We start from the raw sequence: 18625 nt of genomic DNA, 5'->3' as shown, positions 1-18625 counted from the left end.
TATAGGATGAAATGATCAAGAATTGAGGAAGTAGACATTAAAAACAGAAAGAGAGGTGTGGGCTAGAAGAAAAATAAGACACCATTTATTGAAGCTGTACTATATTTTATTTTAATCCCTGTGCTAGATACAGTGTGATCAGCTCACAAAAACTTATTGAAAATGCTGAAAATTAGAGACAGTCCACTTAAATTATATAAAATAACATAACTCAGATGATGTGAGAAAAGTCATTGAATTAAACAGTTGGGCTTATAGTGGCTTCAGTTTGTAGTCAGTGGTAAGACAAACCTGGATATACATAGGAAAATTTCTAAACATTTTTTTTTCAGGGAAGTAAAAAGACTGTATGTATGCATGTGTGACAGCGGGAGAAAGAGAGGGAACAAAGGTGTAAGGAGCAAAGTTGGGAGCCGATAGAAGTAAAATCATCCAGCAAAAGGACCACTGAATAAAAAGGATGCATGAAAAATCTATTTAAATTTGAAACTGTACCATTTTGCAATTTGCAAACATATACTTGTATCTTTTTAACTTACATCAACATCTGATTTATAATAAGAGTGCTTTAGGTAGGACTAAAAATATCTGAATTGGAAAAGATCCCAAGTTCACTGTGCTACAGGAGATGTAACACTGCATGAAAGGAATGCTGTGGAGGAAGGGAAAGATAAGAATATAAATTAATGCATAGAAATATTCAACTGAAATTAAAGACCTAGTCCACATAAAGAACAGTGCAGGGAATTGAATCTCTTTTTTAAAAGATTTATTTATTTATTTGCGAGAGAGAGAGAGTGCATGCATGTGCGCGTGCAAGTTGGGGGAAGGACAGAAGGAGAGAGAGAAAGAATTTCAAGCAGACTCCCCACTGAGCAGGGAGACTGATAAAGGGCTCGATCTCACGACTCCAAGATCATGACCTGAGCTGAAACCAAGAGTTGCACACTTTAATGACTGAGCCACCCAGGCGCTTTGTAGGGAATTGAACCCTTGATCATTTTCCCAATTTATATGTTTTAAAGACAGGCAGGAAACATTTACTTGAGCTGAGATGGAAACCCTTAGAAATCTTTCATTTTTCCAAGTTTCCGTAAGATTTTCCAGTTTGGTAATTGTGTGTGTGTGTTTGTCTTGTATTAATGAATCACCTTCCAGATGTATCACAGCATTTTCACACTCAGTTATGAGTATATGAACTTTTTTTTTTAAAGATTTTATTTATTTATTTGATAGAGACACAGCGAGAGAGGGAACACAAGCAGGGGGAGTGGGAGAGGGAGAAGCAGGCTTCCTGCGGAGCAGGGAGCCTGATGCGGGGCTCCATCCCAGGAGCCTGGGATCGTGACCCGAGCCGAAGGCAGACACCCAATGACTGAGCCACCCAGGCACCCCCGGGATAACATTTCAACATTTGAAAAAGAGTGATATATTCATGGCATAATAGACTTAACAAACACCTGCCATTTTTTGTTTTTGCCAAACCTAAGCACACTTATGAAGGGCAAGTAAATAAACTTTTTAGAACATAAACTTTAAGATGTTTATAAGAATTGAGGAACAGATTATTTCAGGACATACCAGATTAGCTTCCTGATTCTTATTTCTTGGACAAAAAGATTTGGGGGAAAAAAATGACCAAGTATAGGAAAAACAAAGACATAAATAGGTTTTGAAAATAACTAGGGGCACCTGGGTGGCTCAGTCATTAAGCATCTGCCTTCAGCTCAGATCATGATCCCAGGGTCCTGGAATCAAGCCCTGCTCAGTGGGGAGTCTGCTTCTCCCTCCCCCTCTGCTCCCCCTGACCCTGCTTGTGCTCTTTCTCTCTCACTCTGCTCTTTCTCTCAAATCATTAAAATCTTAAAAAATAAGAACTAAAGTGATAAAGAAATCAGGCTTTTTAACCAATCAGAGATGGTCCAGATGTTTACTTTGGTAAGCAAATAAACTTTCAAATAAATTCACCTATGGCATGCACCTATATAGGTGAGACACAAGGAAATTTCTTGAAGCATTCTGGACAGTGTCTTTGGTATTTCTCTGTAGGAGAATGGATGGACCCCCAGGATAGAATATGGGAAGACAATACAGGAATGATGGTAGGAGCAGACTCTCTTCATTAGCACTTAGCAGAAAATTCTAATTTAAATCATTAGCATACTAGAATATCATGACTGTGTGAAAAGAGTTTTCATTATTATTTTTTCTTTATAAACATAAGTCCTTAGGAATTGGGAAGCTCTCCTACTGTAACTTCAAATGCAAGATATGAAAAGAAAAAAATATTACATTAGAATTTATAGTCTAATCCCCACAATTAGACTCTAGTAATAAATCTGGGAATAGCTATACTCATATTCACACATACTTAGTGCTTAAATGTCTTGTCCTTGAAACAGAATTATAAGACTGAGGAAATTTTAAAGAATTTTTTTTTAATTTGAAATATCCTTTTCCAGATGCAACAGCTGGTTTGATATACAACTGCAGAAACTAGTGTACTTTCTAACAAAGTAATAAGAGCCTAAATTAGGGAAATTTGAAGAAATGAATAGCAACTTTTCAATTAGCACTAGCAGTGTCTTAATTAAGCTGATTATAGGGCTGAACAAGAAAAAACACAAAGCATCAATCATTTATATTACTCCATGGTTGTATAAAACTGGAAATTACATTACAGAATTACCACTAGATTTCCTAATGTTTTAGCAACTGATGTTTGTGGACAATCATTTTTCACCCAGAGGAGAAAAATAAATAAATTTAGGAGACTGTGATATGAACAACAGCGTAAGAAAAAGGATTAATTCAGTAACTTAGGCATTCTGTTGCATGAAATTCCACAAATGTGGAAAATGAATCTCTCTTAATTTTGATTGTAGATTCAGATTGTTTTAAATCAATTTAAAATAGTCCATTTCCAAGGTTGACTTATATTTGACTATAAAATGCTGTTTACTTTCCGTTATTACTGAGCTGCTTTAAAATATAAGGCCATAGTTCTTTTATGTTTGGTGATATAGGGTTATAGCTTATCATTCCCACATTTTTATTTATACCTCTAAATTACAATGTCACTTTTGGTGCCAGTACTGCTAGGCCATTAGTTCATCTGAATTTAGAATGAGGTGAAATACTGCTATGACCAATAATGACAGATATTCTGATAGAGCCTAAAACCGGCAGATTAATAAAGGGCTAGTCTGCCCTTCTCAGGAAACAGAGCCAATTCAGAGCATCTATTTATATGTGTTCTTGGGAGTGAAGGAGCATGTAATTTGTCCTTTAAGGCTTATGTCTTTCATTTATGTAAGAAACATAACAAGGCTAAAATATCACCAGTAGTTTGTCATAAGAACGGTAGTTAAGGTTGGGGTAACTGGAGTGTATGTATATGCTCAAAAAACACAGATAAAAATGATAATTGTGATTTAAAAATAAACAGTTTCTAAGATTACTAAACTTAAGTTTAGAAAACTGTCCTATTATCCATAGGATTTCACTTTTATGTTTTCAGTAAAAGAATATGATCTGTAAACCTCTTTCCTTTGCACCTGCACCAGTTGGTGGAGGGAAAGAAACCTTCATTGTCATTTGGCCCTAACTCAGCCTAACAGAGAGGCCCTTATTCTGGGAGTCCAAAAATGTCTTTAAACTTTTGTCAAATATGTATTTGGAAGAGGAAAAAAAATACCAGCCATTCTCAGAGAAAATTATTGTCCATTGTTGCCCTTCCCTATTGGATGTAAGTGGCCTTGAGAACAGAGTCTCAGGAGGAACAGTAAAAGAAAAAGCCTTTTTTTGCAGGGCTATGATGTTCCCAGTGGCCCCAGAAGGAAAATCTGTGCAGAATACTATATGAGATCCCCTTACTCTTGCCATTTTATACCCTGTGAGATTTTTGTCCTGTTTGGCTATTACTTGCAGCAGAATCTATGGCGTCATCTGCTATAACAAGCCATCAGAGCCCAACCTGTGCTTCTGCAGAAGATGCTCTGTTACGTACAGGACACATCAGCAACCCTGCTTCTTTTTTAAAGTTTTTTTGTTTTAATTCCAATATAGTTAACAGTGTTATGTTAGTTTCAGGGGTACAGTGTAGTGATTCAACAATCCTATACATTCCTCAGTGCTCATCATGTTAAGGGGACTCTTGATCCACATCACCTATGTCAACCATCCCCACATCCACCTCCCCTCTGGTAAACTATCAGTTTGTTCTCTGTAGTTAGACGTCTGTATCTTGGTTTGTCTTTCTCTTTTTATGCTTCTTGAAATCTATGATCCCACTGATTATAAGAGTCAGGATTCTTGATTCATGTAAAACAAAAAGAAAAAGCTAAGAGTAGAAACAAAAATGCTATCAAATTATGAAATACCATCAGTTTTAAGACTCATGATTTCAGATAATTAAAATGAGGACACAACTTTAAATTGCTAAAATATAATAAATTGTCCCTCTCAAATCCTGAGTTGTTTAGCTATATAAACGATGTAATGGAATCAGACTGACTAAAGGGAAAACAGTGTGGTAAAAGTAAATAATCAGCTTCTATTTTTAAGATATCCTATATACAAAGGTATCCTTACATAACTCCTTTACTTAACATCTTCACCCATAATTAATGATAATGGCACTCTACCAAGATTCTCAGGTGAGTCTTGTGCACTTTAAAATTTGAGATGTGCCAGATAAAACACACAATACACTGTCCCCAAAAAGTGAGGTAAGAGGTATGAAGATCCACTAACAGCTAGCTTGTGAAAGAATGCTCATCTGCTGTATTTTGTGAAATAATACAATTAACTTAGAATTAGCTATTGCTAATTGGAGAAAATGTTTAAATATCAACATTTGATGATTATGAGATTTTGTTTCTCAAAGAATATTTCAAGTTTCACAGATTGCACATTTAAGGGGAAAGTCAGTTTTGGGAGACGTTGTTTTACAAATGTTACACTGAAGTGTTTTATTCAAGTACCTATAAAAATCATCTATTCTGGAAATAAAAATTATGTACATATACATATCCATGTAATTTATTCACTGTATTTTTTAAAATTATTATTTAAATTCAAGTTAGTTAACACATAGTGTAGTATTGGTTTCAGGAGTAGAATTTAGATGATTCATCACTTACATACATCACCCAGTGCTCATCTTAACAAATGCCCTCCTTAATGCCCATCACCCATTTAGCCCATTCCTCTCAACCCACCTCCCCTCCAGCAAGCCTCAGTTTATTCTCTATAGTTGAGTGTCTTATGGTTTGCCTCCCTGGTTTCTTCTTTTATTTTTCTTTTCCTTCTGTTTTGTTTTGAAATTCCACATATGAGTAAAGTCATATATTTGTCTTTCTCTGTCTCATTTCACTTAGCTCAATGCACTCTAGTCCTATACACTTTGTTGCAAATGGCAAGATTTCATTCTTTTTGATCGCCAAGTAATATTCTATTAGAATATTCCATTAATTCACACTAATGTGTGTGTGTGTGTGTGTGTGTGTGTGTGTGTGTGTGTGTGTATATGCTAAAATTCCATCAGATGTATATATATACACCACATCTTCTTCATTTATCAGTCCATGGACATTTGGGCTCTTTCCATAATTTAACTATTGTTGATAGTGCTGCTATAAACATTGGGGTGCATGTACCCCTTTGAATCAGCATTTTTGTATCCTTTGGATAAAAATCTAGTAGTACAATGGCTGGGTTGTAGGGTAGTTCTAGTTTTAACTTTTTGAGGAACCTCCATACTGTTTTCCAGGATGGTTACAACAGATTGCATTCCTACCATCAGTGTAAGAGGGCTCCCCTTTCCCCACATCCTCACCAACATCTGTCATTTCCTGAGTTGTTAATTTTAGTCAATTCAAGCAGTGCTTGAATTGGTTTTGATTTGCATTTACCTGATGATGAATGATACTGAGCATCTTTTCATGTGTCTATTAGCCATCTGGATATGTTCTTTGGAAAATTGCCTATTCAGGTCTTCTGCCCATTTCTTAACTGCATTATTTGTTTTTTGGGTGCTGAGTTTGATAAGTTCTTTATAGGTTTTGGATACTAACCCTTTATACAATATGTCATTTGAAAATATCTTCTCCCATTCCATAGGTTGTCTTTTAGTTTTGTTGATTGTTTCCTTCACTATGCAGAAGCTTTTTATCTTCATGAGGTCCCAATAGTTCATTTTTGCCTTTGTTTCCCTTGCCTCCAGAGATGTGTCTAGTAAGTTGCTGCAGCGGATGTAAAAGAGGTTGCTGCCTGCTTTCTCCCCTAGGATTTTGAGGGTTTTCTGTCTGACATTTAGGTCTCTCATCCATTTTTAATTTATTTTTGTGTATGGTGAGCTGAACTGCAGAAGAACTGAGCACAGTTTCATTCTTCTGTATGTGGCTGTCTAGTTTTCCCAACACCATTTCTTGAATAGACTTTTTTCCATTGGATATTCTTTTCTGCTTTGTCAAGGATTTGTTGGTCACACAGTTGTGGGTTCATTTCTGGGCTATTCTGTTCCATTGATCTGTGTGTCTGTTTTAGTGCCAGTACCGTGCTGTCTTGATGATTATAGCTTTGTAATATACAGTTTTAAGTCTGGAATTGAGAGGCCTCCCACTTTGCTTTTCCTTTGCAACATTATTTTGGCTATTTGGGGTCTTTTCTGGTTCCATACAAATTTTAGAATTGTTGGTTCCAGCTCTGTGAAAAAAGGTGCTGTTATTTTGATAGGGATTGCATTGAATGTATAGATTACTTTGGGTAGTATAGACATTTAACAATATTTGTTCTTCCAACCCAAAAGCATGGAATGTTTTTCCATTTCTTTGTGTCCTCTTCAATTTCTTTCAAAGTGCTCTATAGTTTTCAGAGTACTGATCTTTTACCTGTTCGGTTAGATTTAATCCGAGGTATCTTATGGTTTTGGTGTAAGTGGGATTGATTCCTTGATTTCTCTTTCTGCTGCTTCCTTATTGGTGTATAGAAATGCAACAGATTTCTGTACGTTGATTTTATATCCTGAGACTGCTGAATTCAAGTATCAGTTCTAGCAACGTTTTGGTGGAGTCTTTCAGGTTTTCTACATAGAGTATCATGTAATCTGAGAAGAGTGAGAATTTGACTTCTTCCTTGCCAATTTGGATGCTGTTTATTTCTTTTTGTTGTCTGATTGCTGAGGCTAGGACTTCCAGTACTGTATTGAACAACAGTGGTAAAAGCCAACATCACTGTCATGTTCCTGACCTTAGGTGAAAAACTGTTTTTCCCTATTGAGGATGATATTCACTGTGAATCTTTTGTATATGGCCTTTATGATGTTGAGGTATGTTCCTTTTACCCCTACTTTTTGAGGGTTTTTATCAAGGAAGGTTGCTGTATTTTGTCAAATGATTTTTCTGCATCTATTGAGAGGATCATATGGTTCTTACCCTTTGTTAATGGTATGTAATACACTGATTGATTTGCAGATATTGAACCACCCCTGCTGCCCAGGAATAATCCCATTTGATCATGGTGAATAATCCTTTTTTAATATTTTATTTATTTATTTGAGACAGAGAAAGAAAGCATGAGCCTGGGAGGAGCAAAGGGAGAGGGACAGACTTCCTGCTGAGCACAGAACCCCACAAGGTGTTCAATTCCACAACCCATGAGATCATGACTTGAGCCGAAACCAAGAACCAGATGGTTGACCAACTGAGCCACCCAGGTGCCCCATGATGAATAATTCTTTTAATGTACTATTAGATTCGATTAGCTAGTATCTTGTTGAGAATTTTCACATCCATGTTCATCAGAGATATTGGTCTATATTCTCCTTTTTAGTGGGGTCTTTGGTTTTGGAATCAATGTTGGCCTCAGAGAATGAGTTTGGAAGTTTTCCTTCCATTTCTATTTTTTGGACAGCTTCTGAAGAATAAGTATTCTTCTTTAAATGCTTGATATAATTCCCCTGGAAAGCCATCCAGCCCCAGACTCTTGGTTCTTAGGAGATTTTTGGTTACTGATTCAATGTCTTTGCTGGTTTGTGGGTCTGTTCAAATTTTCTACTTCTTCTGTTTCAGTTCTGGTAGTGTATATGTTTCTAGGAATTTATCTATTTCTTCCACATTGCCCAGTTTGTGGGCATATAATTGCTCATAATATTCTTTTCTAATTGTATTTCTTCAGTATTTGTTGTGATCACTATTTCATTGATGATGATAAGCCTGGCTAGGTGTTTATCAATTTTTTAAATACTTTCAAAGAACGAGCTCCTAGTTTCGCTATGTTCTACTGTTTTATTTCTGTATCATTGTCATCTAAACTTTATTATTGCCCTTATTCTGCTGGTTTTAGGCTTTATTTGCTGTTCTTTTTCCAGCTCCTTTAGGTGTAAGGTTAGGTTGTATATTACAGACTTTTCTTGCTTCTTAAAGTAGGCTTATATTGCTATATACTTCCCTCTTATTACCACCTTTCCTGCATCCCAGTGGTTTTGATCCGTTGTGTTTTCATCTGCTTCCATGTATCCATGTTTTTTTTTTTTTATTTCTTCTTTAATTTACTGGTTAACCCATTCATTCTTTACTTGGATGTTCTTTAACCTCCATATATTTGTGGTCTTTTCAAGTTTTTTATTGTGTTTGACTTCAAGCTCGAGAGTGTTGTGGTCTGAAAATAAGCATGGTATGATCTCAGTCTTTTTGTACTGGTTGAGGCCTGATTTGTGACCCAGTATGTGATCTATTCTGGAGAATGTTCCATGTGCACTCAAAAAGAATGTGTATTCTCTGCTTTGGAATGAAATGCTCTGAATGTGTCTGTTAAATCCATCTGGTCCAGTGTGTCATTCAAAGCCCTGTTCCCTTATTAGTCTTCTGCTCAATCTTTCCATTTCTGTAAATGGGGTATTAAAGTCCCCTACTATTATTGTATTATTATCAATGAATTTCCTTAAATTTTTTATTAATTGATATAGATGTTTGGCTGCTCCCATGTTTGGGGCATAAATATTTACAATTATTAGATCTTCTTGTTGGATAGACCACTTTATTAGGATATAGTGCCCATTGCCCAACAGACACATGAAAAAGTGCTCAACATCACTCGGCATCAGGGAAATCCAAATCAAAACCTCAATGAGTTACCACCTCACACCAGTCAGAATGGCTAAAATTAACAAGTCAGGAAATGACAGATGTTGACTGGGATGCAGAGAAAGGGGAACCCTCCTACCCTGTTGGTGGGAATGCAAGCTGGTGCAACCACTCTGGAAAACAGTATGGAAGTTCCTCAAACAGTTGAAAATAGAGCTACCATACGATCCAGCAATTGCACTACTGGGTATTTACCCCAAAGATACAAATGTAGGAATCCGAAGGGGTACATGCACCCCAATGTTTATAGCAGCAATGTCCACAATAGCCAAACTGTGGAAAGAGCCAAGATGTCCATAGACAGATGAATGGATAAAGAAGAGGTGGTATATATACACAATGGAATATTATGCAGCCATAAAAAGGAATGAGATCTTGCCATTTGCAACGACATGGGTGGAACTGGAGGGTGTTATGCTGAGTGAAATAAGTCAATCAGAGAAAGACATGTATCATATGACCTCACTGATATGAGGAATTCTTAATCTCAGGAAACAAACTGAGGGTTGCTGGAGTGGTGGGGGGTGGGAGGGATTGGGTGGCTGGGTGATAGACATTGGGGAGGGTATGTGCTATGGTGAGCACTGTGAATTGTGCAAGACTATTGAATCACGGATCTGTACTTCTGAAACAAATAATGCAATATATGTTAAGAAAAAAAAAAGATAGCAGGAGGGGAAGGATGAAGGGGAGTAAGTTGGAGGGGGAGACAAACCATTAGAGATGATGGACTCTGAAAAACAAATAGGGTTCTAGAGGGGCGGGGGGTGGGGGGATGGGTTAGCCTAGTGACGGGTATTAAAGGGGGCACATTCTGCGTGGAGCACTGGGTGTTATGCACAAATAATGAATCATGGAACGCTACATCAAAAACTAATGATGTAATGTATGGTGATTAACATAACCATAAAAAAATTAAGAAAAAGGATATGGTGCCCATTGCATCTCTTATCTCTTATTACAGTCTTTTCTTTAAAATCTAGTTTGATATAAATATGGCTACTCCAGCTTTCTTTTGATGTCCATTAGCATGCTAGATGGTTTTCTACCCCCTCACTTGCAATCTGGATGTTTTTGGTTCTAAAATGAGTCTCTTGTAAGCAGATCAATAGGTTATGTTTTTTTTTTTTTTTATCCATTCTGATACCCTATGTCTTTTGATTGGACCATTTAGTCCATTTACATTCACAGAAATTATTGATAAGTATGAATTTAGTGCCATTGTATTACCTGTAAAGTCGCTGTTCCTATAGATGGTCTCTGTTCCTTTCTAGTCTTTGTTTTTGATCTTTCTTTTCCATTCAAAGGGTTCCCTTTAGTATTTCTTGCAAGGTTGTTTTGGTGGTCACAAATTTCTTTAGTTTTTACTTGTCTTGGAAACTCTATCTCTCCTTCTATTCTGAATGACAGCCTTGCTGGATAAAGTATTCTTGGCTGCATATTTTTCCTATTTAACATGTTGAATGTATCATGCCACTTTTTTCTTGCCTGACAAGTTTCTGTGGATAGGTCTACTGCTAACCTTATCTGTCTACCCTTGTAGGTTAAGAACCTTTTGTCCTTAGCTGCTTTCAGAATTCTCTCTTTATCTTTGTATTTTGCTAGTTTCACTATGTTATGTCTTGGTATTGACCTATTTTTGCTGATTTTGAGGGGAATTGTCTGTGCCTCTTGGACTTGAATGCCTGTTTCCTTCCCCAGGTTAGGGAAGTTCTCAGCTGTAATTTGTTCAAATAATTCTTCTGCCCTCCTTTCCCACTCTTCCTCTTCTGAGATTCCTATGATATGGATATTATTGTGTTTTGTGAAATCTCTGAATTCCCTAAATCTATATTAGTGATCTGATGGTTTCATTCCTTCTTTTTATCTTCATTATTTTCTACAATTTTATCTTCTCTATCACCTTTCCAGTCTTCTGCTTCTTCCATTCTTGTCATGATTACATCCAGTTGGTTTTTGCATCTCCGTTATAGTTGTTTTTCTTTTTTTCTTTTTTCCCTCCAACCTGACTAGTTTTTAGGTCTTTTATTCTGGAGCCAGGGTTTCTTTGGTGTCTTTTATACTTCTTTCCAGCCCAGCTAGTATTCTTACGACTGTTGGTCTAAATTCTTGTTCATATATATTGCTTATATGTTTTGAGCAAGTCCCTGGCTATGACTTTCTCTTGATCTTTCTTTTGGGGAGAATTCCTCTGTCTTGTCATTATGTCTAGGTTTCTGTCTTTTGCCTATTATGAAAGCTTGTTATGTTTCCTGATCCTGAGAATAATACTATATTAAGAAGGGGTCCTACACTCCAGGGTCTGGCACGTCAGGAAGTGTTTCTGGTATGTGCTATACACACTCTGCTATTGTGTTTTGGCTGCTCTTTCCCACAAGTTCGTCCTCTACAGAGTTCCTCATTGCTTGCAGTGGGAAGTTTTTGGACCTTTAATATGTGTGCTCTGATTTGTTTGTCAATATAAGCCAGAGAAAGAGAGAGAGAGAGAGAGAGGAGGGAGGGAGGGAGGGAGGGAGAGAGAGAAAGAGGAAAAGAAAAGTCCTGATCCAAGAAAAAAGGAAACAAAAACTATAAGTCTGATTCCCAAGAATATGAAAGAAGGAAAAAAAGCCTGATCCAAAAAACGAGAGAAGGAAACAAACCAAGTAACAAATGAACAAAAAACTCTAAGCCTGATACCAAAAAAAAAGAAAAAAATTAAAAATTAAAAAATATATATATATAAAAAGAAAGCCAGATCCTTTTTCCACCAGAACTGAAGCTGATGCCCTGAAGCACTCTATAATCAGTAGATTTGATATATGCAGGGACCTTGTGTTGGTCTTCGGAGGGAGAGGCCCATCATACTGGCTCACAATAAGTCCTGCCCTTGTAAAGAGGCCCATGCTGGATGCAGGAAGGTGGGATTTGGTGCAAGTGAGTCCAGCCTCCACTGGAGGCACTGTGTTTCTCTCTGGAGTCCGACTGTGTTGGTGGGCAGGGGGAATGGGTTGCGGGGGGGTTGAAGATGGCAACACCCCAGCCTCTTGTTCCAGGGGAAGGGGAACTTGTGGCCACCACAGTTCAGGAGACCCTCATAGAAAAATGAACAATCTCATCTCCTGTGTCCCAGGCTTTTGTCAGATCCTGCCCTTAACCTGACTCTGCCTGGCAGTTGGCACACCTGGTGTCATATTTCTCTTGCGTTTTATCTCTGACTCTGGCTGGGATTCAAAACTCCAAATCTTAAAGAGCCTGGCAAGGTATGGACCAACTCCCCTCCCCCAGAAGTGAGCCTCAGAGTGCACCCAACACTGTTGTGTCCCAGAAAAGCTGTCACAGGGTGCGTGCACAGTGGCTGGAGTCTGTTGTGGTACACAGCAAAAAGCTGCAACCAAGTTATCTGTCCTCTGTGTACACTCCTCTGTCCCTTGCTGTTAAACCACTCATCTGCTCCCAGAGGGCCTTTTATCCTTAGGCAAAATGCCCTCTTTCTAATGTGCTCCAGGAAGGGGAAAGATCTCTCCCAGTGCGACCGGGAGGATCCCCTCACCAGGGCATGTTGTGCAAACCCTATGCACTGTTCTCTCTCCTGCTCTCTCCCTCTCCTGACTTTCATCCATTAAAAGGATTCCCTCACATTTTTTGGCATCATGGCGCCACACTCTCTCCCTCCAATGGTGCAGATTGTTTTAATCCTCAGATCGATTTCCTAGTTGTTCAAAATGACTTGATGTTGACCTAATTTTGTTCAAAGGATGAAGCAAGCTCAGGGTCCTCCTATTACTCCACCATCTTAACTCCTCCTCTATTCACTGTATTTTCACTTACAGTTTAGACTACCTGAAGGAAACTATATGGTTTTTGATTATTCTAATTTCTGAAGTGAAAGTTTTCTATTTTATGTCCTCTAAAGAATATTTTGAAATATGGGTATACACACACTCCATTTTGATCTGATTAAATGTCTCAGGTTATTTTTTTTAAAGATTTTATTTATTTATTCATGAGAGACAGAGAAAGAGAGAGAGAGAGAGGCAGAGGGAGAAGCAGGCTTCCAAGGAGCAGGGAGCCTGATGCGGGACTCGATCCCAGGACCCTGGGATCATGACCTGAGCCGAAGGCAGACGCTTAACCATCTGAGCCACCCAGGTGCCCTGTCTCAGGTTATTTAAAACCTCCCAATCTCTTACTTCTCCCTTGCTTCTTAACCATCTCTCTTCAGTGGAAATAAACACTCAGTTATAATAAAATTGAGAAATCTGCCTATGTAAAATAATTATTTAAAAATATTGGTCTACTATATATTTGCAAGAGGCAAAAAATATCAAAACTAGCCAAAAAATGTGCTTTCTAAATTGATCATACTCAATTATAATCAATGGTACAAGACTTAAATTCCAAAAATGATTAAAGTAGTCTATGTGTCACTAATATGTAAAACTCAGGTGATGCTGATAAGGAAAAAAAAAAAAGCACCTCAAGCACCAATACTGCAGCATGCTCCCTCTCCCCACACCATGGACTCCACTGATATTCACTTTATGTTTGGGTGGGCAACACAGTCTTCAGGAACTGCAGTGTTCTCATCTACCACATTAGTGTGATGGTGCTTACCTTAGGTTTCTATTGAGGAACTGCTAGGCAATGCTAGGCCTTGAAATAATGGTGAGTTCCCTTATCCTTTTCTTCATACACATCAATTTTATGTTATTCAGGGAGATTAGGTTATGTAACATTCATGCAAAACCTAGCTATGTTTTATTTCAACTAGAGGAGAAATGTGATTTCAGTGTGTGATCAATGAAATGACACATATAAATCACCTGAAGTAGTGCTGAGCATCTGATTGGTACTCAAGTGTTCATTATACCATATAATTTTTTCCAAATGAGTATGGATAGAGTGTTTTTGTCACAGAGGATCCAGATTAATTCCCTACTTCCCATCCTCCAGCTCTAAGAGGTTGGGACTTAAAATTTACATATAAGGGGTTGAGGGTATCTGTGTGTCTTGGGCATTTTTAATCTTCATTCAGTCATGTGATATGACACAATTCCTCTCTGTGCTCCTCCAAATGCAATTAAGGTAAATACATATGCCCAGGCTACAAAAGAAAATTAATAGGAAATTGGAGAATTTTGTTTTAGATAGTAAGTCCTTTGTATCATTTTCTATTTTTTTAACATTTAGATTACCACAGTTTGCTCTTGTGAAGATAAAATATGTTGTTTCTCCTAGGTTAAACACAAAAAAAGAACTGAAAACACTGAATGCCCTAGTTTCACAAGAAATGCTCATCATTGGAGACTTTCAGAAAGCTAATAGGGCCCAGTTACATTCAGATTTTGTGCATGACCCAAACATGTGGACAAGAGAAGACAAAAATCAACAGTTCACATGAGTGGGACTCAACACCTGACAAGGCAAACAAATAAGGGGCAACTTTAACCCAGCCATCCAGGATAAAATGAGAAGAGGATCATCAAACCCTTAAGAGCTGTGATAAAATTCTTTAACTGTATACATTTTGAAAATAAAGCCAGTTCTTATAATTCTTTGAACAGCTTCAAAATAGAATCACTATGAATAGGTTTTATGTAAATGAGAAGTGATACATCAGAGCCTAGACCATAGGTTCTTCAGAGAATATTCCTAACATTTTCATGTTTCTATACTCTATATGTTTAGTCATCTCTCTTACCCCATCCTGCTTTGGGAAGGGGAGGAAAGGACGGTTGTTTTGGGGAACTCTTTGCCAAATGAAATATCAGTTATTTATACCATTTTTCATCCCAGAGAGAACAAGTCATCTGACCATAACTGATCAGATCTACATACGTATTCATTGGAGGCAGAGAGATGTATCATTTCTCCTCCTATTGTTCAGAAAGAACCAGGAAATATGATGAGGATTATATTGCTTACATCCAAATCAAGAATAATAATGGGAAAATCTTTTGAAAGTTTCTGATAGCTCTATCCACTAATTACTGCAATAAACATATAAAAATCTTACCATCAGTAAAAATCAAAGCCAGTATTTACTGCATGCTTACAATTTCCTAGTTATTATGAAAAGTATAATTTTATTTTAATTAATAACCATACCATAAAGTTGCTATAAAGGGAGTACTATTACCTTCATTTTCAAATGAGGGAACTGGTTTTTACCAATAAAGTTTAGATTGATTACTATAGATTCCACTTATCAAACTACTCTGACTTATAGTCTCAAACTCTAATGATTTTTCACTTGTGAGACTCACCATCTCCTATGGGATATTTTAGGAAATAGTGGAATGCTTTTGCTTTTTTGTTTTCAATGTAATGTTTGGGTAGGGTGCTACTGTGTTTAGCAGACAAAAAAAAAATGTTAAGCATCCTGTAATACACAGAACAATTATAACCAGGAAAAAGAAATGTTCCATATCTAAGTATACATTTATGAATATGAAAAAAAACACTATATATGATTTGAGTATAGAATCAAACTATTTAGAATTATATTTGCATGAACTGAATACACAAACCTTTCTGGTGTACAATTATACTCTTTTTTTGAAATTTCACCAAGAGTTATTCATCTCACTCATTTCACCAAAACTACCATGCTTAAATTGTGTTTGGAACTGTGTCTAATTTACAACATTTTGGGGAAAAAAAGATATCTGAAAAATATCCCACCTTCCAAATGATAAAAAATCTCCACTTATGGTTTATTATTTTTTCTCTTTACAGCATATGTATCTTGATTATCAATTGTTAGTATCTAATGTTCTTGATGCTTTTATCTTTTTAAAATTTCAATTACAATCATTTATTGATAATATATGGAAAGAAAGCTGATTTTTCTTATTTTGATGTCATACCTTCAATCTTACTAGACTTGCTCTTTCTAGAAGCTTTTTAATAAATTTGGTATTTTCTCTATAGATATTCATGTTTTCTATAAACAAAGCTAGTTTTATTTCTTCCTTTCAAAACAGTATTTTTAAAATTTTATTATTTAAGTTTTCATTTGTCTTATTCACACTTGCTAAACCTCCCCTAAATCAAATCACTGAATAGAATTTGGGATTGACATCCTTGCTTCCTTCCCAATTTCAGAGTGAAAACATTCAGTTTTACACCATTCAGGATGATATTAGCTGTTGTTCTTTTTGGTAAAGGCTTTAATCATGTTCAAGTTTCCCTTTATTCTTGTTTATGAAAGTTTTTATCATAAATAGAAGTTGATTTTGTAAAAAAATTTTTTCTGTATCTATTGGGCTGATCTTTTTTTTTTTTTCTTTCTTTTCTGGTCTGTGATACAATAAAATTCATTTACTGATTGGTACCTGTTGTGCCAGTTTTACATTCTAAATACCCCTTGGTCATGATGTATTATCCTTTTTAAATATTGCTGAATTCAATTTACTAGTACTTAGTTAAGGATTTTTACAACTATGTTCATGAGGGATATAGGTCTTTAGTTTTCTCTGTTGATAATAGTTTTATCTGGTTTGGGGGGGCCTCATAAAATGAATTGAAAAATATTCTTCCCTATTTTCTTTTCAGGAAGTGTCCATGTTCATTTGGTTTTTTCTTTTTTTGTGCATTTGGCAGAACTTACCTATGAAGCCTTCTGGGTCTGAAGATTTCTTTGTGGTAAAGTGTATAACTACAAATTCTATTCTGTAAAAGATGTATTATTTAGGCTATCTACTTCTTGAGTAAACCTTTTGGTGTCTCTCAAATTTTTTTTCTATTCTATGTATTATTAAATGTTGCATATTTTTAAAATATCTCATTTTCCTTTAAGATTGATTTATTTGAGAGAGGGAGAAAAAGAGAGAGAGTAAGTGAGCAAGCAGGGGGAAGGGCAGAGGGATAGAGCAAATCTCAAGCCGACTCCCTGCTGAGCCTGGAGCCCAGTGCAGGGCTCAGTCTTACAACCCTGAGATCATTACCTGAGAGCCAAAACCAAGAGCTGGATGCTTGACCGACTGAACCACCTAGGCACCCTTCATTTTCCTTTCAATAAATGTAAGATTGATTTTTTATTTTTTCCTGAGCACAAATTAAATTTTGTTTAAAAACATTTCACTGACTTGTCTTGAATAGCTATTAAAGAAGCTGAAAGCTATTTCTGTCATAATTATCCTATTCTCCATCTCAGAACTTTATTTTAGGAAAGAACAAGAATTCATCATGGTTTTATTTGTTAGTGAACATTCAATAGGATAAATAAAACCAGTAAGCATATTAGTAAACACAGTAACTCACTGGGAAATGATTTATTGTAGTAAAAAGCATGACTCTTCAAATAAGTAACAGATTTGAAGTATAGTGGATGTAAGCATTTTTGTACATCCAGTAAAATGTAATTTGGGATTTCCTCAGTGATAATAAATCCTTATTTCCTTTGTGAAATAATGATACGTGCTGTTTGCTTGACATTGCATTCAACTTAATTTCACTTAGCAGAAACTCCAAAAAAATTTTTTCATTCATATTTGTAAACTTCATCTAAGCAATAAACCAGCCCATATGGCATCCCTAAAGGACCTTGAAGTGACAGTGAGACTATAAACAGAAAAGATTAAGTTTATATTGTATTTATTTGCAGTTTTAGCCTTTGCAAAAAATAATAATTTTATGGAACATTCTTTTATCATACTTAGCAAGTGAAAGATGAATTTGAATTGCTAGCATTTATATACAGCCTAACCTATGAAATGTAGGCCTATTTCATAAAGGTGGTGAAGCATAAGTGAAATCACAAATTACACTTATACAAGTTAATATTTACTCTCCACCTTATGGTTTTATCTAAGTGTATTTTCTTCTTTATCTGATCAACATATCCATCATTTACTTTTTATTTTATAGATTTATTAAAAACTAATCATAAATTTGATTTATAACCTACTTTTACCCATGTAATTATATATATAACATATATATATTATTCAAATAATCATATAGAGATGGCAGAACAGATATTACTCCTTCCATTTTTCTTGTGAACATGGAAACTCAGAAATATTTACTGATTTGCAACAGATGAACAGCTAACATTACAGAATCCAAATTCCATCCCACATCTGTGTTGTGATTTCAAATCTTTTGCTCTTTCATTCTGTCTCCCACCTAAGCCAAATATACATTCTTGCTCATCAATGTATTTGCCTGACCATTTCTCCCTTCCTTATCTAGTATACCAAAGCTCACTTTCCTCATGCTTGCATGGATACCCTTCCTTCTCTCAACAAAGGATTCTACCATCCATTTCATGGAGAACATCAAGAATACCAAGCACATCCATTTATCATACCAGAAGTCATCTGTACTACCCACTATGTCCTTTTGCAGTATCAGAGGAACATGTATCTACTCTTGCTCAAGGTTGATTTTTCAACATCTGTGTCTTTAAAATGATCTCTCATTTTCTTTGGGACAATCTAAGAGTGCTATTCTTTGTTCTATTTTTGTTTCTGCATGTACTTCATTCTTTT

Source organism: Callorhinus ursinus, unplaced genomic scaffold (genome assembly GCF_003265705.2).
Source record: "Callorhinus ursinus isolate GAN/ISIS: 27379988/994484 unplaced genomic scaffold, GSC_fseal_2.0 scaffold22, whole genome shotgun sequence".
NCBI classification, from domain to species: domain Eukaryota; kingdom Metazoa; phylum Chordata; class Mammalia; order Carnivora; family Otariidae; genus Callorhinus; species Callorhinus ursinus.
Note: the sequence above shows the minus strand (reverse complement) of the source record.